The sequence below is a fragment of the Thermobia domestica genome, chromosome 15, assembly GCF_964235325.1.
Source record: "Thermobia domestica chromosome 15, izTheDome1.hap1.1, whole genome shotgun sequence".
Taxonomy (NCBI): Eukaryota; Metazoa; Arthropoda; class Insecta; order Zygentoma; family Lepismatidae; genus Thermobia; species Thermobia domestica.
This window is the reverse complement of record NC_137468.1, coordinates 69,116,330-69,141,014: the sequence shown is the minus strand read 5'-3', so window position 1 is coordinate 69,141,014 and position 24,685 is coordinate 69,116,330. Positions and strand designations below refer to the sequence as shown.

Below are 24,685 nucleotides of genomic sequence, written 5' to 3'. Positions count from 1 at the left end.
GCATATACTTGTGTTACATTCGTCAGCTATATGTTATATACATCTATTTGTATGTGAGATCCTGACCGCCTATATTGTTTCATACGGAAAGTACGTATAGCTGGAACACTTATACGGAATATATTTTAAAACATGCGTTTTCAGTTATATACGTCTGCTGTACGTTAAGTCCAAAACCTACGCATGTAACCTACCGTTTTAAGTACGCCACCTACAATTTTTTTCTCAGTGTAAGTCACTGGGTTATGGGTTAAGTTTTCATTGACCCCACGCTATCTCTGCATATAGCCTCAGTGCTGAAACGGAGGATAAGCTATAATCCAACCAACCAACCAAATTGGATTGTGATTTTGAATTTAGCGCCCCTTCCAGGAGAGAGGCTATATGAGATGTAAACCTACAGCTTAACGTGGAATCCGAACCACACAAGCTCCGCTATGGGAATTGTACTCAAATCCCCCACGCCAAAGGCGCATACGCTAACCACTTAGCCACGAGGGAGCTCAGCAACCAAAATAGAGTTTAATCCATATCGTATTTTGAAATAATTGAATAGCATAGAGTACTTATACCCTAAGAGATCTTGAATGAAACTACTGTTTCTCATCTACAATATCAATACCCAAATACTCGTATTTGTGTTCTAATTTTGTCGCTTTCTTCTTCCACACAGCATGGTTCAGTTGTCTCTCCCTATGTGGATATTACATCTAAGAATCACACTGAGAAGATGAAAAATAATATAAAAGAATCCTTCTTTCGAATTATGCAATAGGGAACAATCGCAAGTCAACGTATAGAGTGATATAAATTCTAAAGAAATAACGAAGAAAATCCATTCCAATCTTACAAGATGTTCTTTGTTAGAGATTCAATGAATTACGCACAAAACAGACGACACACTGGTAACCTAGACACACACTTGATACTATATAACAGGATTGCCAACTATTGCAAATCGTTTTATATTAGGAGAAAAATAATAATTAATTACAAGCACGAAAATTATGCAGTTTTTGCTATCCTTCAGAACACATTCGTTACATCTACCAGAGCACGAATCTATGATAAGCTGGGATTTCTATAAGTGCTGTTAAATTTCAAATAATAATTCGAACATTCAAGTAATAAATAATATTCAAATAATGAATAATTGCTTGAACTAACAATCAAGACTAGATGAGACATATTCAATTAACAAATATTCAAATAATTTTAATAGTAGGCCCTACTGCCTTCTACCTCTAGAGGACACTGATAGTAAACTATAACTGGATGTTTATGTAGACGAAATTTGATGAGAGTTGCAAAGAGATAAAAACCAATGCTATCAAATGAGTGTCTAAATATCTTTGTATGTGAAGGGAGAGAAACAGATTGGTCATCCCTTTTTTTATATCCATTTCTCTTTCTAGAAAGTAATTCTTGGTGCCCAAGGTGAATTAAAAGCTTAGAAGATTTTACCAGATAAAATAGTAACTATTGTTTCTACCAAATTTCCTTTGAAAGGTAGCAGGGGAAATTTTCTGACATTATCGATATCTTTTTCTGTGTATTAGTTTCCGTCAGTGGAGTACGCGAATGGGGAGTTATGAGATTTCAATTCCACCTTTACAATATATTACGGTAAGATAAATATCTACCATGATAAGATATGAATTCAAAAATCGTGCATAGGATCCTGAAGCGATATTAATCTTCGGGTTTGAACCCCTCCTTGACGAAATTATGTGTACCCCATTGGTTTATGCATTCCACTCTCAGCGATTTTATCAGAGTGCACTGAGAAAAATCCGTTCTCCGGACAGCGGTATATTGTACAAATATACGGAATTCTCTTGTTTACTAAAGAAATCAGTATGGTGCATACGTTATCCATATGCTACATACGCACTGCATTTAAATGTTACATCATGCCCTTGCAGGATGACTGACATCTAACAATTTTCCGTATGTCACATTCATACACCTATACTTATGTTATATTCCTCAGTTAAATGTTATATACGTCCATTTGTGTTGAGATCCTGACCGCCTATATTGTTTCATATTGAAAGTATGTATAGATGGAACACTTATACGGAAAGTATTATAAAATATGTGTTTTCAGTTATACGTCTGTTGTACGTTTAATCCAAAAACTACAGGAATTACGCATGTAACCTACCTTTTTAAGTGCGCCACCTACATTTTTTCTCAGTGAGTCTACTAAAATTCCAAGTTGAAATTTCGTGATTTGTTCGTAACCTTTTGTTTACAAAACCGTAGAATTTCGTAACATTCAAAAACTAATAAGTAATAACAGTACCTTCTATCCTTGATCATTTATATATATCTTCTCTCTACTTTCAAAGGATGTTTGTTCCCTGGAACGATAAAAGATCGGTGTCTTCTTACACCTGAATGAAGTGGTTAGACACGTAGGTGGTTTAGACTTTCCGATGCCATTTGCATCGCCACTGCTCAATGATGACAGCCGAAAGACAATCTCAAGAGCAAATTTGGGTGCGAATTAGACCGAGTTTTCATGCATACAATAGAAGCGTGCTTTGCTTGCGATTTGGTAGCGTCTAAATCCGACCATAGACATTTTTGTGGTGAATTTTGACGTTTTATAGAACAAAATTTTCCAGTCTCTACTTATATTTGTACAGATAAAAAAATCGTGACCTGAAGGCTAAATTTCGTGTCTTTTTCTTGACTTTCATGACCGTTTTCTAATATCTTGACTATTTTGTGACTTTCGTGGCTGATAGACACCCTATTTATGCTCTTTTATGTTTGTCTTTAATACACTTTTTCACCACACAAAATAAAAAAAAAAATATAAGTTCCTTCCATGATTAGCATACACGCCTTTGTTGTAGGATTTCTGGGGGACATTATATGTAGTATTACCCACGAAACGAGACGAGACTTAGCAATATAACTTTAGTTTCTACCGATGTGCTGACTTCCCTCATGAGCCGCTAGTGAAAAAGAAAGAAAGAAAGAGAGAGAGAGAGAGAGAGAGAAAAGGAAGAGCTAGAAAGGCCACTTGGACAGGAAATAATTTAGCATTCCATTCCACTTTCTTTACTGTTATGCTTTCGTTTATCTTCACATCGACATTTTTTCCTCCTCTGAAATTAGTTTGGAATAGGAGGGAAAACTGCCCTAAAATTGTGCTTTTTTTTCCTACCATTTTGTATTTATATATTTACCTCACATTTCAATTGCCCTAATTGTTCATCCAACTTCAAAGTGGACATAACTTTCTTACAGTTAGGAAATAGTACTAAGGTTAGCAGTTTTATGTTAAGGATGGCAACACTAGACGAAAGGAAGCTCATAGGAAAGCAAATGAACAATGTAGACAAAAGAAGAAAGAAAAGGAATGAGAAATTACGTCACGTGTGAATCCTGAATAAGCAGATGAAAATGCCACCTCCTTCTTACAAAATCGATTTTGCTGTCGATGAAACATGACTGTCTCCCGCTGTTTTGTTTACAGTTGAATTGCCGTTAAAATATGATCCAGAGCTATGTTGTCAACTAACTGGGAAAATGTTCATTCTTATTAAAATATCTCCCCTCCTGGCCTCTCTTCTTAGTTTCACTTGGTTTGTTTCGAATAATGTGGTCTGTTTATCAGGTACTTAAGACGCTTCCTTACCTCCAGCTAGTTCACTTTCAACAGGGCTCTGATTCAACACTTTAGTTATATACACCTTCTGCGCGAAGACATTTAATAAGGTAAGTTATGACTAATCGCTTAAACATAATCGATAACTATATTTTTAATCGTATCAAAAAAAAATGTAAAAACAGATTCCCAATACATTTTCATAATCAACCAGTTGAGAATGCTCGAAAAGCATTGCCAAAACGAAATTAGAAAGAATTATTTTTTTTTTTCGAAACTTATATGAAAATATATATTAAATATATTTGATTAAATTCAATAGATAACACACTTACATATTTGCAACCTGTGTGTTGGGGAATCTATTGAATTAGCTATATTGAGCTGTCACTTTTTATCACCGTATATATACTGAAAATGCAGATATATCCTGTGGCTACCGGCAGGGCCGGATTAAGCAGGGCTTAGGGGGGTATAGCCCAGGGCCTCCACTCTGATCAAAATCTCAACTGGCTATCTAAAAAAGGATCAGGAAGATTCAATCATCATCATAAAATATAATATGATCAAAAATATGAAACATAATTATTTAACTTTCCTACTATACTTTCACAGAAATGTATTAGGTGAAATCAGCAGGGGCCACATATTTTTTTCTAGCCCCGAGCCTCCAGATGGGTTAATCAACCCTGGCCACCGGTTACCAAAATGTTCATCATCCTGTTAGGTATTGATCAACACAAATATAATCTCTAGGGGGGCGCGGTGGCTCAGTGGTAGAGCGTTCACCTCTGGTGCTTGGGGTCCCGGGTTCGATCCCAGCCCCCGCCAAGTGAACTTTGTGGTGGACAAACACCGTGCTCGTGGGTTTTCTCGGGGTTCTCCCGTTTCCTCCCACTTTCTTCATTCCACCATTTCATTCATTTCTCATCATCACTGTCTCCTTTAGCCAAGCTGGCATAATCGTGGGAAATAAAACTTAAAGATTTCATTTCAATTTTTCCCAAAGATTATAATGAACTGTATGCCGTGACGTGGCACGTGTTACCAATTATCAAACGTACTATAAATTAAGTTTAATTTGTAGCTGTTAATACAAGTAGGGACTTACGCAGGAATTTATTTCGAAGGATCCAAATCTTTTCGAGGGTGTCCAAATTCCATATGAGGATAAATTATATTAAAATTTGTAACATTATTCCTAAAATTATAATAAATTTACAGAAAAGTCGGGATCTGGGAGGGGGTCCGGACCCAGCTACCCTGCGTAGTTCCCTATTGCATATAATACCAAAAATATTTTTTTTAGAATAATGCAATGAAGATAGCTCGACAAAAAAGAAAAAAAAAAAAGGTGAAAAGATTGTCACGACTGGAAACCGGGACAAAGCGTAAACCGGCGGAATATCAGTACAATAGCCTTGAACCCGGCCTGTTCCGCACAAAACGGGGTGTATATATATAGTAGTTGGGTGTGTATATTAGTAATCATAAAATTGTGAGAATCACATTTTTCTTAAGTATAGTATTCTTTTATATGCACCCCATGACTTTGCAACCAATGATATAAACGGAACGTAAATAAATACAGAGTATTCCGAGAGAGCAAATCGAAAACTTTCCATACATACTTCTCACATCATGTTATCTTTCATCTTTGCAGAGGGATGTATAGTTGGGAAGCTATAAGTGAATAGGTTTACCTAGGAGACAAGAGCGAAGGCTGTCTTTTCTCGAAAAAGACTCGTGCAACTCGACTTAGAAAGTGTATCTTATTTTTATTGGAAGAACATAATCAATAATTATGCCAATTAAGTAATGCATAATCTTGAAAACTAATCTCACTGTTTCGCTTACTCATATCTCCATAACTATACTCTCTCAGCAAAGTGCGATATGAAATTAATTTTCTTGTTTTGATGCGAGCAACATGTGTAAAAAGTTTTTTTTTTTTTTTTTTTTTTTTGTACCAACGCACCTCTCGCGCAGATACAGGTATAGTCACGTAAACACGTAGATATTATATTATATATATTAGTTTGGTGTAAGTAATATGTCTCCAAACTTTATTGATTTCCTCTCGGTTAGTTTTTTTTTTTTTTTTTTTTTTTTTTTTAAGATAATGTATTCGGCCAACAGAAATCTCTGTGTCCATAGCTGAGTAACTATGCGTCTGAGTAAAGGAGAAGACAAACTTTTCTTCTAGTTTTGATGTGAAGAACATGTATGCGATTTTTTTTATCGGTTTCCTCTCGGAACATTCCGTATATATTCACGTTCCGCAATATCGTAGGTTCCAAAACTTAGGGGTATATATAATAATTATACGTATATACTGTATATATAAGTAGCAATGTTCATAATCATGTCTAGAACTATAGGACTGAATTTAGCAGAACTTTCAGAATAAACCAAAGAAGGTTTTGAGCGTAGCAGTTTCAAGGAGACTTTGTCCGGTGGTGTTAGACAGTAAAGGAGTTATTAACGGATACCGGTACTCCTTTTACTTTCGATCGACGATAGGAAAGGAATTAATGTAATCCTTAAAAAAAAAAAAAAAATCCAATTCGAGGTTTCAACGGATTTAGGTGTTCCATAAAGTACGCGAATTCGCCATACCTTTCAACTGTCCAGTCTAAATTCTAAAGTTAATGTGTATGCATAGTAATAAGTGTAATTTATTAGAGGGTGAAAATCGTTAATTGAATTATTTATTGCAAAAACAACTTAAGTCCACTTTTGGTCAAATTGAAATTCTGAACGATAAAGAATTCTGGTATTAATGAACAAGTTTAACCACAAAAAGTAACCAAACTTACGATTCCCTGTCGTCAAATTCAACATACGATTTTCAACGAACTTTAAAAGTTCGTTGCTGAATTCTCTATGTTTGTGAGTGTTATTTGTGAATTTTTCAATTTTGAATCCTCCATTCGATAGAGCATCAAAAACTATCTAAAGAAGTGACAGAATTTTTCGCGTTACTCTTACCGTTCCCAAAGAGATATTGGCCAAAAAAGTTCGGATTTCAGGAGATTTAGAGAGCCATATCTCAGGAACCGTACTTATGTCATATGGATATTATATTTTGCTAATTTTTCAATTTTAAGCTCCCCATTTTGAGCATGTCTTCGTAAAACAACATATTGTAGAACATATTAACAGAACTATTAAACAAAACATGTGGGAAAAAAATAGTACTGAAGGAAATTATAAATGGAAGAATTGTTTAATGAGTATAATAATAAAGTGTATAGAACAATTAGTATAAAGTCTGTAGAAGTTAATAAGAAAAGTTAATTCTTTTTAACCCTTTATTGCAGGAATTAATTTTGGTCGTATAGAAATTATTTTTCTTCTTTCTTTCTTTATGCATTACGTAAATAAATGTAAATAATATCCAATAATATTATTTTTATTTTTTTACTTCTGGGGTGTCAAGTTACAGGATAGATGTCATGGTTGTATTATACTAATGAAAACAGTTTAGTGTCAATATCAGCAGAAGCCATGTGGTATGGAAGATTGTGAAACAATTATTTTTTTAATGTTAAGAGAACAAAAAAAAGTTTTGTGAAAAAATTTACAAGTAAGAAATGTGCACATTTTGTGCTTTCTATATGCTTTCTGACGCTCTCCTGACACATTCTGTCCGACCTATGCCACTAGATGAAAACTGTATGGTAGAGATCTTAACTCTGTTGGTGCCACATGGCATCGGCGTGCCCTATTCGCTAATTTACATAATTTAAGAATGTCATTATTAATGTTATTGTTAATGATTCAGTATGATGCCAATTGGCATCAAAATGTATTTTAGGGTTGAGTTCGTTTTGGCAATGCTCTTGGAGCATTCTCAACTGATTTTGTTTTGTGCAAAAACACCCGAAGTCCAGGAGGACTACAGTTGTTCTTGCTCTCAATCTGAAACAGTTGCCTGCACTGAGGGCGCTGCAGTTGGCTGATCTGTACTCACTGAATTGTGTTTTTGACGATTAGCTTATGTAGAAAATGTTATCCACACAGGGAAAGCGAAAAAAGATTTATAAATCTAGAATTAGGATTAGAAAGTAGCAAGGGCGCCGACCCTGGGGGGCCAAGTGGGCCATGGCCCCCCAAAGCTCATGTGGGCCCCCTCTTGTATTTATGAATATACAATATTTGTCATAATTTGAGTACAATTTGTCTTAAAATCTTCATATATATACCTTCTGCATCTGAATGCCCCCCCCCCCCCCCAATTTACAGAGAAGTCGGAGCCCTTGGGAAGTGGATTTCTAGGCTTTTGGCATCTATACCCATGTTAGACCGTCACGTATGAGGGATGACGGCCCTCGGCGATCACATTGCCCAGGGAATTGGAGAGGAAGAAAGAAAAGGGAGGAATCGGCCTGGGACCTGTATGTTTGGTGTAATCCTGGCATTTGCCTGATGTGAGTAACGAAAACCCAAACATCAAAGGGAAGAGCGTTGGTGACTATGCTACACAGGGTCCACTTTTATAAAGGTGTTGAATCACGAAAAATCCAGCCACAAATAAAAATGACACTACAGGTTTACAAGGTCTGTATGATAAGTAATGAGACTCGCCGCGCCGCGGCGCGCGTGTCGCTGGAGCGGGTTTGTCGGTGATGGAGGATGTAGGGGGGGGTCCGAGCAAAGCAACGCACCGCGCGTCAGTTGGCTCCGAGCCTTAGTGGAGCGCGGACAAGCCTTGGACAAAGCCCTTGTGAACATTCTTGTCACGGCGGAAAATCAACAAACATGGAGGGTTCCATCGAACAGCGTTATGCGATCAAATTTTGCGTTCGCCTGGGGAAAACGGCTACTCAGACGCTTTCTCTCATCACGGAGGCCTACAAAGAGGAAGCCCTATCCAAAGCCCAGGTGTTTCGTTGGCACAGTGCGTTCCGGAACGGCCGGGAAAGCGTTGAGGATCTGGAGAGGGCTGGACGCCCGACAACAGTGACTACGGACGAAACTGTGGCAAAAGTGAGGGATCTCCTGAACTCAGACCGTCGATTATCGTTGAGATTGATTGCTGATGAACTCGATATGAACCACACAACAGTGCACAAGATTGTGACGGAACAATTGGGAATGAGAAAAATCTGTGCGAAACTGGTGCCGCGAGTGTTGACTGACGAACAAAAGCAACGACGTGTTGATTGTTGTCAGGAACTGTTGAACCTCATGAACAGTGACCCTAACTTTGAAGATGACGTCATAACAGGTGACGAGTCGTGGGTGTTCCAGTACGACCCTGAAACGAAACGTCAAAGCGCGGAGTGGCACACTCCTGCGTCCCCGCGCCCCAAGAAGGCCAGAATGTCGAAGTCAAAGGTGAAAACAATGTTGATTGTTTTTTTTGACAATGTGGGGGTGGTCCACAAGGAGTTTGTACCCCAAGGACAAGCCGTCAACGCCGCCTTCTACAAACAAGTCCTTGAGAGACTGCACAGGAGCGTCAAGCGGAAAAGACCGGCGATCGCTAGCCGGTGGAAGTTGCATCACGACAATGCCCCTGCCCACACCGCCTTCTTAGTGACCTCCTTTTTGACCCGGATTGGGGTGGAAGTCCTTCCACAACCACCCTACAGCCCAGATGTGAGCCCGGCCGACTTCTTCCTCTTCCCGAAGCTGAAGCCACGCTTGAAAGGAACCCGTTTTGCAGACGTCACAGCCATCCAAGCAGCCGTGACCACATTTCTAAAGGACATGCCGGCTGCTGACTTCCAGGGGGCGTTTGCAGCGTGGAAACATCGATTGCAGAAGTGCATCGACGCAAGAGGAGAGTACTTCGAAAGCTTTTAAGTCCCTGTACAGATCAGATCAATAAAACAATGTTTCCAGACCTGGTCTCATTACTTATCATACAAACCCTGTATGTATTGACTTCATGAAAAATCAGGGGCGTAAATAAGGGTCCCGCAGACCCCGCATTGCTAAGTTGCCCAAGCTATCAGGGTGGCCCAAAATCGTGAAGTGGGACATAGAGAAGTGGCCCCACTCCACGCTTTCTGCGGGAAGGCTCCCCAAGTCTTTAGTTACGCCACTGTGCAAAATTTTTAACTCCCACATGTTTCTGTGCAGGAACTATTTTGCAGCTATCAGTTTCTGTTTTCTTCATTTATAATTTGAAAAACAAACCACTAATGGTTTAGTTGTATCGTGAGCGGAATGCTCGAAAGAGAAAATGCACTGTTTCCAAGAATGTAAAAACATTATTTCTATTCTATGAAAACTTCTCGAATCAGAATAAGAATCACGCACTTGTATCCTATTCGGGGACACTCTTATCTACCATGTAACGGAGTGTTTTTGGGGTAGAAAAAAGAGCTCTCATGAAAAAGGGCAGAATATACACTGTCAGAGAAGTGAATATTAGTAATAAGTTTACTGTGCGGTTGGTAGATGGTAGTGAAATTACAGGTTTCAAGAAGTGGTCGTCTACGCACAGGTTTACATATAAGGTAAACAAGCTATAGCTTAGGGCCCTACTCTCTTGGAGGCCCCCCAAAATAAAGAATTTACATTTCCAAAATATATGAGAAAAGTAAATAAGATAAAAATCTACATATAGCAACAGTGCTTCGTGTTGTGTAAGTAATGGGCCTCCTATTGCTAGCCTATTTTATTTAAAATATCACTAGTTTCTTCATTTCTGTATATAGGACGCCTACGTTCATCTGGACACATAAAGGGCCCCATTACCTTCAGTAGCTTAGGGCCCCACCAAACGTAAATCCAGCACTGACAGTCCTCAAGGAAACTTGCTTTTGGGTTGAAACAGCAATGCGCGATGTAGCCCGTACAAACATGGTCCAAATGAACATTTCAACCTATCACCATATGTGATGCAATAAATAATTCAATTAACGATTTTCACCCTCAAATAAATTACATTTATTACTATATATACATATTAACTTTAGAATTTAGACTGGACAGTTGAAAGATATAGCGAATTCACGTACTTTAGGATGAACGGACGGATGAACACATATAGAATCCAGAAATCACATCGGTATGTAGAAGCCATGCACCATCTAAATCCGTTGAAACCTCGAATTGTTTTTTTTTAAAGGATTACATTAATTCCTTTCCTATCGTGGCTCGAAAGCAAAAAGAGTATTCGTTAATAACCCCTTTACAGTCTAACACCACCGGACAAAGTCTTGAAACTGCTATGCTCAAAACCTTCTTTGGATTATTCTAAAAGTTCTGCTAAATTCACTTCTATAGTTTTAGACATGATTATGAACATTGCTAATTATATATATATATATATATATATGCAAATCAAATACAAGTAATACTTGTATGTAATCCCAGTTCCATTACATTATTTTGTCTGTTTCTGACCCCACCCCATCTCAAACCCTAACGATTTTCTTTTTGTCTTGGATGCTGCTTGCTTATCTCTTTTATAAGAATAAAATTTTATTCAATTTTTCTTAAACTCTATGCTCCAATTACGTCAAAAATAATTGTATTTTTATTTTATTCTCTGTTTTTACTTTTGAGCAACCATGGGAGGGGGGAAAATGGTAATCGCGGAGAAATAGAATTGAGATTTGAACAGGTTTTAGCCCTTCCTTGTTTGAAAAGTGACTCTTGGACGTCTGTTCGCCCATCCATTCATTCCAATATCTGCATACACTTCAAGAAGGTCATATCGTTCATCGTATCCGGTCCAAGTTTTGAACTTAATGTTTTATGATATTCTGTATTTTCTTTCTGTCTGTTTTTTCTGTTTTTCATTTTCTTCCTACCTCCAAAAATAAGGGTAATTTATTAGGTTCAAAAGAGACTCTAACGATTGAAAGTGACTAACGACTTCATTTATATTTCAAAATTCAAATAATAGTCCTAATTCATTAGCAGCACTATAAAATGTTATGAGTAATTTTTCTAAGTAAAACTCAAAGGAGGTGGTTTGCTCTTGAAGTTAAGTCCTTTCCGAATATTTTTCTCACAGATGACTCAGGCGATTTGGATCATACCCCCAGAGGACACGGTGGCTCAGAGGTAAAAGCACTTACCTCTGGGGCATGGGGTCCCTGGTTCGATCCCAATTCAAGTATTGGACAACCTCGTGTCCGTGAGTTTTCTAGGAGTACTTCCGTTTCCTCTCACATTTCATTCCACCAATTTTTGCATCGTCAGACACTTTCCTTAATCCCCTTAGCCTAAAGGACATGGTCTTGGGACGTTTTATCGAAAAGATTTGGATCATACTTTATAAATAAATGTTTCTTTAACAACCCAACGATATGGACTAAGTCTTAAGCCATTTCTCCTGAAAAATCCTCATGGGACAGTTTATTAGTAGGGATAAGTTTATTTTCGGACAATTTGCTCGAAAACTACTCAGATGATTCTGTTCATATTTCACAAATAAATACTTCAGAATTGACTGCAGCATGACATGACTTGGGGTAATTTAAGAAATGAAAGAGAGAGAAAGAGAGAAAGTTGAGTGCGGTGACCTGGTCCTTCTATTTTGTTCTGTTATTTTTTTGAATCAGTTTCTTACTGTTTTCCATCGATCTCAATAAGAAAGAAAATAATTGCGTGCTTATTTCTGATGATAATCTAGCATTGAATCCCGTCCGAGTTTAGGCTCACTACGTAATATATGGACCGCTTGAATGCCAAGTGGCATAACTAAAATAAAATAAAATAAATAAAAATGGGCTAATGCCTTTATTCACTTTTAAAGATGGTAAATTACTGTATAGAAGATTTTTATAAACAGTAAATTACAGGACCATAAACTACAATTTTTTCGTTCCCAATGCTGGCGATAAGCCAGCAACCGTTAGAAGGTTGCGTCTTCTTTGCGGTAGTAAACTACAAAGTTATTGTTTTGACTTCAAATTAAGAAAAATATGATCTGCTCGTGAGATGTTTAACTCCAGATTTCACTCCTGAAAATTTTCAATTTTGGAGTTGGACCATGTGGCATCCAAGCGGTTCATATATTAAATTACATCTTTTAGTTTTGAATACCTCTCGCTCCGAATGGTTCGCAAAACATTATGCAAATAGTTCTTATCTCCAACACAAGATGTCACTACCAGTGTAAGTTTAATAGTAATTGTGCTTGATTCTGAACGATTATTTAGCTGCCCAACTAAAGCAATAGAAACTTTATTCTTACATCACATGTAATTTTTGATTGGAGTACCTTTATCTACATTCAACAAATATAACAGAAAAATCAGTTCTGTTTGCACCAATGTAAAATACAACATGAAGTTCGTGATGTTGGGATAGTACACTTTAATATTTATATATGTCTCTCACTCACTGTTTGAGATAAACTGATCAACAGCATTTATAACCTTTATTTAAGGGTACTTTCCTTGATTTCATACTTGTAAACTCTTTCACTAGGGTTGTTGGGTCTGTCTTGCTAACTCACTTTCAATAGAAATTGTGGCTAGACCTACTAGTCTTTTCTGGCACATTGTAGAACGAAGATATTTTAATAAGGTTTAATTTGGAAAAACTTCGTTCTGCATTAGCCACAGACATTGGCAACGTGAGCAAAATACGAAGAGGTACACATACGTTAGGAAATTCATTTTCAAGACCATGGTGGTAAATGTAGCTTAGAACTTCCTCAGGAGTTGATACTGAGTCATTAAGATGATGACAAATACCTCTGAACTCAAAACACAGTCCTAAAACGTTAATATCACATTCCTTCACACCTTTATTTTCAACTATTAAGGCCATTTCCAAGTTTTCACACAACAGTTCCATCTCTGCTGTGTTTTTTTTTTTTTTTTTTGTTTTTGAGATTATGAATGTTGTACAAAAATCCGAAGATAACACACACACACACCATTTAACTGGGAGAATCTTTCTTTGACTGCATTCACAACCGTGTCTAAAACAGCAAAATAAAAATGTACCTCTTGAAATTTTCCACGAGGTCAGCAACATTTGGAGATTCATCTATTGATTCATAGTCAAACATTGTCTTCTTATTTCGAATACGGGCCTTCTCTTTCTCAAAAAATGGTTCTATTCCAGCTTCTTCTGCTACTTCACGAGTATCAACCAGAGTTCTCTAGAATTCGAAATCACTTCTAGCACTGATTAAATACTGTTCTGTTCTTTTCAGGTGACTAACTGCTCTTTGGAGAGACAAATCCTTTTCTTATACTTTGTTACTGACTAAATTGACTTGAATCAAAATGTTGTGCCATGTGACTAAAGCAACCACAAACTTGAAGTCTGAAAGGTTTCTAAGTAACCCAAGTGCTTCTGCCTTGTTCTAATGCCATTGGAGCCTGTAAGAGAGGTATCTGCAGATATTTCTTCGAAAGCATCACACATACAAGGTCTGTCCCGAATATAATGCGCCCATTTTTATTTTAAGAAAGTTATTGAACCGATTCGCACAATTACTCAATATTAATATTCGTACAAATACTGAATATTACATGGAGAAAAAATACATCCCTCCTTCTTCAACACACTTGTTTCAATGCGATTTCCATGTTTTATATGCGTCCTGGAAGTCCGTCACAGGGATGGCCTTTAGTAACCTCGTCGTAGCCGCCTTGATGTTCTCCAGGGTCCCCAAATGATATTCTTTGAGGGTTTTTTTAATCTTCAGAAACAAAAAGAAGTCGGGCGGGGACAAGTCAGGACTGTAAGGCGGCTGGGGGAGCGTTGAGCGCTGGGACCTTGCCGGCTTTGGTCAGGTAGTCAGTCGTCTTAAAGGCGGTGTAGCTGGGAACATTGCCATGTTGCAACTTCAAGGAATTCTTGATCTCGCGCCTGACGCGGTTAACCCGTTGTCTTAGCCTCTTAGTACTTCGACGTAGAATTTGGCGTTGACTGGTTGGCCAGGTGGAACAAATTCAAAATGGACCACTTCCTTGGAATCGAAAAAAAAAACAATGAGCATCGCTTTGACCTTCGATTTACTCATTCTTGCCTTTTCGGGCGTGTGGACACGTCGTGTGCCACTCTACGCTCTACCTTTTTGTTTCTGGGTCGTATTCGAAGATCCAAGATTCGTCACCACTTACAACATTTCAACCGAGCACTCACACAAGAGTTCACTGAAACAGGCATTGTGACTCTTCAGGAGCTCGGAGCCGACTGGCACTGGTCGCACTGTGTTCCCAAGACTCCACCCACCCTTCCGTGCAAGCAGCAATGGGGGAATTAATTTTTGGGACAGACCTTGTACTTGAAAACTAATAACACAGAGGCGTAAGTGCATTAATTCGACTGGACCATCGAGTATCACTCAGGGTTTTACAGTCGAAGATAGTATGTGACGGCGTGAAATCTCCAATTTACATGCCGATGCTGAAAAGAACACATAAATTAGTTGGATCACATCAATAAAGATGATCACTTTCAAACAGCATGAAGCTGCGTCATTGACCACGAGGTTTAGAGTATGTGAGCAACATGCACATCAATTAATACCCAAAATCCTTTCCTGAACACCACTTTCCTTTCCTTTAATATTACTGCCATTGTCGTAACCTTGTCTTCGAATATTCTCGACAGGTAATGACATACCTTTTATCTTTTCAAGAATTACCTCAGTCATAGACGCTCCAGTACCTTCTTGCAGGGACATAAACCCTAAAAAATTGCTCTTTCACCAGAACTTGATTAAATTCAGATTCATTTTTTGACGTTACCTCAGAAGAAATTATTTGCACGAATCTAATGACCATAGTAATTTGCTCTGTGTGACTAACGTATGGGGTTCAGTCCAATATGACTGAAAAATATTTAGCTTTTTGAATTGAGAACAATATCTCTCTATTTATGGCACTAGCTAACAATTGCATCAATTTATTTTGTATATTTTCCCCCAGGTAATGTCTTTTATCATCAGTTCTGATTCTTTATAGATGCTCATTCATAATTGGATCAAACAGTGCCAAATATTCAATAATTTTGAAAAAGTTTGTTATCATGAGCATCCAGTTTTTCAGTTCTACCTCGAAATGTCAAGTTTTGTGAGCAAAGAGTTCTAAGAAGAGCCATTACCCGCTCCAAAATTTGCTGCCAATAGGTTTCTTCTTCTTTTATTTTCCTTTCATGTACATGGTCAATGATTGAACCCTCTTCAACATTTTCCATTTCTGAAAGTTATTTAGATGCTCAACAGGTGTTTCGTGTTGGTCAAGAGACGCTGAAACGTACCAATCATTACAACTTTGTGCTAATGCAGAGGAAACATTGATACCACAAACCTTGCAACAAAAGCAGAATACTTTATCTGTTGATCTTGCATATTGAAGGTACTCACGGTATGCTTCTTCTCCATTCCGGAAGTCTTTTGTAATGAACATCAGAAAATGTTCTATTTTTCAAAAACCTTGGGAAATTGCCTTTGTCTTTAACCTGAGTAGCGCTCTGGCGCATGTACGTTTTGGTTCACGCTGTTAAACCACACGTAAGAAAAATGGCTGCCATTCCGCCCCTAAACGTTTCCGCTCTAAGCAGCCGCCTAGGTTGTCTATATGGACAAGCCGGCTCTGTTTACAACAAACTTAAAAAAAAAAAAAAAAAAAAAACAGAGAGTTTATATCCTTTACGTACAAGGATAGAAATGGTTGAAAATGACCGATATTAGTGTTGAATCTATAGTTGTTGGGGTCGCCGAGATGAACAGTGACACTTGTGATGCTGTTTAAGTCCAAATACAGACCCGCATCTTGGGGGAGGGGGAAAGGGAAATACATAAAACTGATCAAAAATAACCCATGTTAGTGTCGAATCCATAGTTTCCGAGGTCGCTGAGATGACCGGTGACACATCTGATGCCGTGCCGCTCAACATGGTAGAGGAGGAGGATGAGATATATAAAAATGATCAAAATGGCCGATATTAGTGTCTGATCCGTAGTGTTTAGGGTCGCTGAGATGAAGAGTGACACTTCCGATCCTGTTTAAAACCAAATTATTCAGCCCCGCAACTTGGGAGAGGGGGATATAATAAAATGATTCGAAATGACCAATAATAGTGTCGAATTCATGATTTTCGGGGTCGCCGACATGATCAATGATCTTTCCGATGCCTTTTAAATCGATGCCATTCAAAACGAAAACAGCATATTTCGCGGGTACTAAACACATGAGATACGGATTTGTGCATTTAAATTTTCATTTCAACCCAGCGAAGCGGGTAATATATGCTAGTATAGGAGAAAATCAAAATCTAAAATAATCCGGAAATTAAATTGCTAGCTAAAGAAAATAATAATTAAAAAAAATATATGTTCAAGAATGTTATCTTTTTCTTCACTATGTATCCTTAATAGTCTTATGGTATTCAAATTACACTAGAAGTTCAAGAAATAAAAAAAAGGTACACAAAAACTCACTTTCTAAATTAGGTAAAGACCTCCTGTTGAATTTAATCGTAAAGTAAGAGGGATTTAAAAAGACTGGTTGAAATATTTAGATTATCCATAGTTTGAAAGATATATGTGTTCACACTTTGAGCCCAGTTTAAAAAATAAAAATCTTCAGACACGAGTTTTCTGATTCTCATTTCACGTAGAACAGCATTCCGTTCAAACGCCTTCTTAATTCAAAACTAAGTGGATATGTACTATTGATATTCACCATGTTTTTCTTCTCCCATCTTGTTTTAATTAACTTGTCAAGCTGGAATAATGTTATTCAAATGTGGATCACACGAATACTCTAATTAATGAATATAACTTAAGCCTCACACGTATCTTAATTTATTTGTAGAATCTGTTATCAATCAAGAGTTTTTAACTAAAGTTATATTTTATTCAGACTTAACTGTCATCAGTAAATAGCCAAGTAAGTGGTAGCATGGATGAGTGGGCGGACAAAGTGCTATACAATTGAGATCAACTTCTCTTAGACTGGTTTATTATATATTTTAATATTAGTTATTTTTTAAATATTAATTAACAGAGTTCTAGAGGGAGTTAATATCAAATTTTAAGTTCTCGTTTACTTTTGGCGCACTACTAGAAAGAATTGCTGAAAAACTAATTGTAATCCGTTCACTAATTTCCTCCTTACTGTCCCCTAAAAGGTTTCTGCTGGGCTACATAAAAATATCTCACTTGGCATAGATAAAATTAAAACTGGTCACCACAAGTAGTTGTTGAAAATTTACTATTCATTTACGATTTGCGTATAAATACGAATTCCGGATCTGTAACATAAAAACTACGGTCGAAAAACACAAACCAATCTGTGCGAGGTGATCATTAAAAAGCACGAATGCCATCTAAGTCAGAGCAGGGCGAAGATAGGGGGCCCTAGCGTCAGCGAAGGGTGGGTTCGAAGATAGCTAGCACGTCAGCGACGGTACGCATACGCGTAAACGAGGGTAGTGAAAACAAGTAGGTTTTGACAATGATACGAGTTTCAATGGCACTTGTCATGGTTTCATACTAGTAGCGTTCCACTCGTATACATGAAATACAGCTTTTATACAGTGTGCATAAATACAATGCCGGTGGAAAATAGTATCTAATACAGTCATCTTTCATATATACACATTTATTTTATCCGTCGAAAAGTACTTGTAATGATTTTACACTAGTAGCTATATACTTGTAAACCTAAAATACTGGTGTATTACTTTGTATTTAATGCTATCACCTGTAGAAATTTGTTCTTTATAAATACTATGTCTTTTCATGGAAAGTATTGAATATTACATGTAAATCTTCCAAAATGTGGTGCGTCAAAAGTAAACCAGCACCAAATTTTACACTGAAAATATTAGCGATGGTATTGGAAAGAAATACATAGAAGGAAATCGTTTCATTTGTATACCTTACAATGCCTTGCATGAATATGGAAAATCTTCGAAAATTGTAATAAGAGGTATCCGAATTCAAGACATTCGTTATGCGGAGGAGGAACGTTAATCGTTCAGTGAGAGCAAGAATTAAATCATTGTTTTGAATTTGACTTGGGCTTTAATTTTTCCTTTCAGTATCGAGTCTATGTAAGACAGGACCTTCGGTTTAACTTGAGTTTCAATTGCACAGATCTGTAGTCAAGGAATCTTTATAAAGTATGCTTTCCTAACTTTTTCTTGAAATAAAGTAAAATGTCTAGTTTTATATTCCACGATTATACCATTTAGGCTATACGCAAAGAAAACAGATGATTAATCGAAGTGAGTGATTATCAGGGCCCGGATCTTATTGACAAGTCAACTTTTTTCTCTTACGCATAGGACTAGGCAACTTCAAGTAAAAACGTTATCCGTCAACTCAAGATTCTCAAAGTATATTGTTTTAGGGTCAACTTTTGGTCACTTTTTGCCGTCTTGAAGTTTCAGGTCATTTTTTAATGTTTTAACTTCCAGGTCACTTATGTTTTTTATACTTCCTGATTATTGGGGTAGAAAACTGCATTCCTAAGAAGCTAATGAACACTAAGCTGTAGCTGGTTGAGTAGGGGTAGGGGTTGATGGTGGCCAAACAGATGATTTTAGATCATTGACCACAAAGGATGTGATCACGTGAATAACTAACAATGGATTAGAAGACGTACAAAGATTTTAAACGGAGTTTTTATCTATTATTCTCATGTATACAGTCTACACTTGCGAACTTCTATTCTTTAAGTGTGTTTCCTAGTTTCAATTCGGGAGTGAATTGATGCTTTCAGTACGTACAATGGACTGATCAATAGACTGCAACTGAAACAAAACTTGAGAATGAGTCAGAAACTGTAAAAAAATCTAATAGATATTAAAAATGACAATGTTTAAGGAAATAAACGTTTTAAAAAACAAATTTTAAGGTCATTTTTTGTGAATTTTAGGGTCATTTTAGTGGAATTTTAGTGTCATTTTATAGGTCACTTTTTACAAAATTTTAGGTCAACAAGATCCGGGCCCTGGTGATTATGAAAAACATGGTGAGTTGATAACAAAAGGAACTGAAATGGGAGAACCCCGAGAAAATCTACGACACGATGTTCTGCACCACAAACTAACATAACCTGGGATTGAACTACAAATAACTCTCACTAGAGCTAAGCGCTCTATAGTGTAATGCAATTTCAAACACAAGAATGTGCATTTAAAACTTTTGAAATTAAAAATAAAATATACAAGCTGAGTTTCATCTTGACAAGGTTTCCAACCTAATCGTCGACTAACTTGACTATTGCGGCGCTATTGACAACTCTGCGTGTTCTGACCATTTGTTTACCTATTGTTTTGTTTAAATATCTCTTGTTTTGGCTTTCCACCTGTATAAGTCCCCTGTTTTGTTTTTTGTATTTTTGTCATTTTCACTTTCTCTTTTGATTTCACTTCCTTGAAAGTGAACTTGTTTATGGAAATTCAGCTTGTAAATTTTATTTTTAATTTCAGAAGTTTTAATATACATTCTTGTGTTTGAAATTACATTACAATAGCTAAACCATCTGCCTCGTCTAAATTTTTCTTGCCTCTGTAAATTATTCAAAACATTTTTTAATGTGACATATCCTTCCAACATTGCTTGTTGGTTCCTATGTGGATGATTCCTATGGCTCTTGGAATCATATGTGATCGCTAGTGTTGCCCATGAAACGAGATTTGGGACTGTCTCGTCTCGAAAAGATGTGAAAGTGCTGTGTCGTCTCAAAAAAGTATATGTGTTTCTATTTCAAAACCTCAGTCTTGTGTCCTACTCTGTATAGTCTTGTCTCGTTGGCAATAGGTCTACTTGTGATTACACTGGCCATGAAACTCTTTCACCATCACCAAGAGTGAGTCACTTTGAATCTCCTGTTTTGCCTTAAATGGCAAGAAAAATTACAATAATTTAGTCCAATTATTTCGTTGATGTAGGTGAACGGTTAGCACTCTCTCATTTTGCAACCAGGACACCCGGGTTCGATTCTCGCAACAGACCATCTTAATTGGATTTTGCTCAGATCGTAAGTATTTGAAATGTAAAGGACTTCGGCAATTTCCGTAATATATATATATATATATATATATATATATATATATATATATATATATATATATATATATATATATATATATATTTTGCTCATTAAAAGCGTAAGGTTTGTCAATTGAGATGTTACACCATTCATTTATTTTTAAGGTATCAACATGATTTTTCTCTATGGTTTACAATGGACTATACTGTCTTAAAGTTAAGGAGGTGTGTCTGCGAGCATTCCCTCCTGGAAATTTCTTCTTCTTCTTCTTTTTTTTTCAATACACATCAGTTTAATAAAATTTACTAAAGCTAGTTAAGCAGAAACCGTTCTGACTGTTTTACAAATCAAACACTTTCTATTTTTAGGTTAAGATTACCTCTATTTAATAGTAACGCTAAATACCAACTTCTACTTTCTTCTGTACCTCATAATATATAAATCAATTTAACTTAGTGTGTAAAATGAAAATGAAATCTTTAAGTTTTACGTTCCACGGTTATGCCGGTTAGGTTAAAGGAGATGGTAATGATGAGTGAAATGGTGGAATAAAGAAAGTGAGAGAAAAACTGGAGAACCCCGAGAAAACCCACGAGCACGGTGTTTGTCCAGCACAAGGTCCACACGGCACGAGCTGGGATCGAACCAGAAACCCCAAGCACCGGAAGTAAGCGTTCAACTAATGAGCCACCGCGCCCCTCCCTTTAATGTGTATTTAAACACCTATAGGGCTACTTATGGTTTGAAACTATATATGTTTTCAGTATATGAATCATTACCGTCGAATAATAATAATAACAAAAGCATAGGAAATGGAAAGAAAAAGAACTCTCCGGACATAGGCAACCAAATGCCTGGCTCAAGGAAACTGGACTCTTCCGAAAAAGAAAGATTTACGATAGCCTTTTAGAAGTGATATGAACCCGAAACTACTGTAAATACATACTAAAGCAAGAAATACCGGATGAAAAACGCGGAGACATAACAGAAGCAATTGAACATATCAGATATATATATATGGCGTATAATGGCTCCATCCTAGATCTCTTAGGCACAAGTTTTCCTAGAGTACCAGTACTTGCTGGATACCTATGTTGGCAAACTGAATACAACCTTCCACCCGTAAAAACAGCAATATTTAAAAGTTTACTTTTTTATTGGATTGTTATTTGACTCCTTACCTTGTACTAGTGTAATAGTTTCAGGGCAATAAGAAACAAATTTGACAACAATAGCGGAAAAAAAGCACGAACAATGCCGAGGTTTAGCATTTAAAGTCTAATAGGAAGTAGACATAAATCATTCCTATAGAACAGAGTCATTCTACTTTCGAAGCAAGAACAGTCCGAGAATGCGACTGCTGGAAATAGGCAATACGACTTTGCGGAGAAGATTGTGGAGACTTTTAGGCAGTCGTACTCGGGTTCTTAAGAGTAGATTTAGATGTGGCGAGGTTGGCCTTATTCCGTACTTTATTGTAGTATCTCATTCCATTCGTTTGGATATTTAAATTACAATCCAATCAAGACAAGGTGATATTAAGAGTCGCACCTGTATTCTAAATGTATTAAGGTCCATGCTATTATTGTTCAGTGTTTGTAATTTGTTCTTGTTGCAATAAATCACGATTGCACTAGTGCGACAAGGCTCTATTGCGAGCTGCACTTCTTTAGATTCATGTTGGTATTTTGTTCCTATCACCAAATACTTCTAATATTGAGATGCTACCCAAAGTTTTCAAGCAATTCTGCGAAACAGGAACGAGTAAACTTGGCAACGTTGCACACTGATAAGGCATTCTGTGAAACAGGAAGTAACCATCATCATAATAATTAACATTTGCTTTCTAACACATGATTGAAAAAGAAGACGGAGAATCAACAGACATTTCCTCTTAAGAAAAAAAAAAATATATATACACCACGGAGAATTGATGACCAACTTGTAATGCACTCTGAGCCAGAGGGAAATAAGAATCATACTTGGGAGGCCATTTTCTCTTCCCATCCTTCCTGAGGCGATAGTTCGCTATACATTTTCTGAATTTCTGTTCCAGTCTATGTATCCTGCTTCGTGTTTCGTGGGTTTACGCCAATCAGGTCTAAGCTATGAATTCTGCTGCGGAAATAACTACGAATTCTACGTTTAATAATAATAATAATAATAATAATAATAATAATAATAATAATAATAATAATAATAATAATAATAATAATAATAATAATAATAATAATAATAATAAATCTACCTAGTACCAACTACCAACGGTTTTACCTTGCAGAATATACTTGGTAACGAAAAGGTTAAATAAAATATTTTCACACAAAGTCAAATTTCGATTCGAATATATTACAGTGGCCAACTAAACTCCTCCTGTTACTCGTGGAATTATAAAAGGAAGGAACAAATCATACATATTTCCACCATTTGGTCATCACTGCCTTTAGGGAAAATTGCAACAAACACAAGCAAATTTTTGAAATAGTGGTGTATCATGTCTCTCAAAAGATGATCTTTAATGTTTGAAAGAAAAAACAATCTATGTTATTATTCAGAAGAGTGCCATTCAAATGACTGAGAGAGCTCCCTCGTAGCTAAGTGGTTAGCGGACACGCCTTTGGTATGGGAGACCCAGGTTCAATTCCTGGCGGGAGCTCATATGATTCGGATCCCACGTGATCCCATCTCATATAGCCTCGCTGCTAAAAGAGACGCTAAACTCTAAATCAAATCAAATGATAGATAAAAACTACTACTTTTCTAAAAAGAAATCATGCTACTCAACTACAATATCCAATTTGACTAAATATCAGGATGAATATTGACTGCTATATTATGATTTTTTTTTTAAAAAAAAGGAGGAAATACATGAAAGTAATTGTAAAAAGAATGTAGTAATGACAACTTTAAATTCCCGAAACTCATCCTCAAAAGAAACACAATATGATGATTCATATTTTCGCGAATATGATTACCAAACAGTTGGTAGCAGGAGAAGCCACCCACGAAAATAACGTATGATGTTTGAAACCAATAATAACGTCAATTTACAATAATGGAATGATTATAAATAAAAGAAAAAAAACGTTTCGTAGAATTTTGCAAAATTTTCTATACCACAATGACTGTTTTTACGTTCTTGAAAATGAAATAATAGGAAATTTGACACTTCTAAATTTATAGGAATTACAAACTTATTTTTCGCAACACATTTCTTTAAAATACGAAGTTTGCTATATATTTTACAACTCTTTTTTTGTTTTTTTAAAAAAGAAAAGTATTCATAAGAAGAGCGCAAAAAAAATATAGGCTGTTATTGCTTAATTCACATTTTCAAGGAGTCACGAAACTATGTTTAGGAAACCTTGGAAACGAAACGACCCATGCATTACAAAGTATTTTAAAGGAAAAGAGTGGGGCCAAACAATTAATATTAAATTTCCATTTGTTTCTTTTCTTAGATTTTCTCTTTACGTAAATACTTCCCAACATTAGAAGCAAGCTGTTAATTAATGATTAGTTTAGCGTCTCTTTCAGCAGCGAGGCTATATGAGACGTGGACCTACTGATTAACGTGGAATCCGAACCACATGAGCTCCCGCCGGGAATCGAACCCGGGTCTCCTACGCCAAAGGCGTGTACGCTAACCGCTTAGCCACAGAGGAGCTCCAGCTGTTAATTAAATCTCAGTTACAAACATAAACGTCTTTTATGTAGCGTTTAAACTTCAGAATGAGGTAATTGTATTTTAATTACATATATTGTTTTGTCCTTAAATTTACAGAATATTAATTAACTAATTATAAACCATAATGCAGAAATATATTTGCTGTAAAAACGAAACCGAAAAAAATGTAGTTTTATGCTACTAATACATTAGTCAAACATCACTGAAAATTGCATATTCATTGTTGATTACGTTTAAATATTCGTTTTCAGCACCTTATTATGTGACTTCACAAGGGATCGATCGATAGTGTAATAAATGGTTAGGGTGAGGTGGCACAGTAGTGCAGTAGTAGAGTGCTAACTTCTTGTGGAAGTAGTCCCTGGTTCAATCCCAAGTATTGTGAACTTTTGGTGAAGAACATCATGTTCGTAAATTTTCTCAAAGCTC

At 36.6% G+C, this 24,685-nt stretch overlaps 1 protein-coding gene across 1 annotated transcript in view; it reads left to right on the top strand.

The window, feature by feature from the left end:
• Positions 1–3,606: 3,606 nt before the first annotated feature.
• Pdf (Pigment-dispersing factor) overlaps positions 3,607–24,685 on the top strand; it is a 49,850-nt gene continuing 28,771 nt past the window's right edge. Inside the window, exon 1 of the mRNA XM_081741086.1 lies at positions 3,607–3,735. The gene's annotated coding sequence lies outside the window, so the exon portion shown is untranslated. The remainder of the gene's footprint in view (positions 3,736–24,685) is intronic.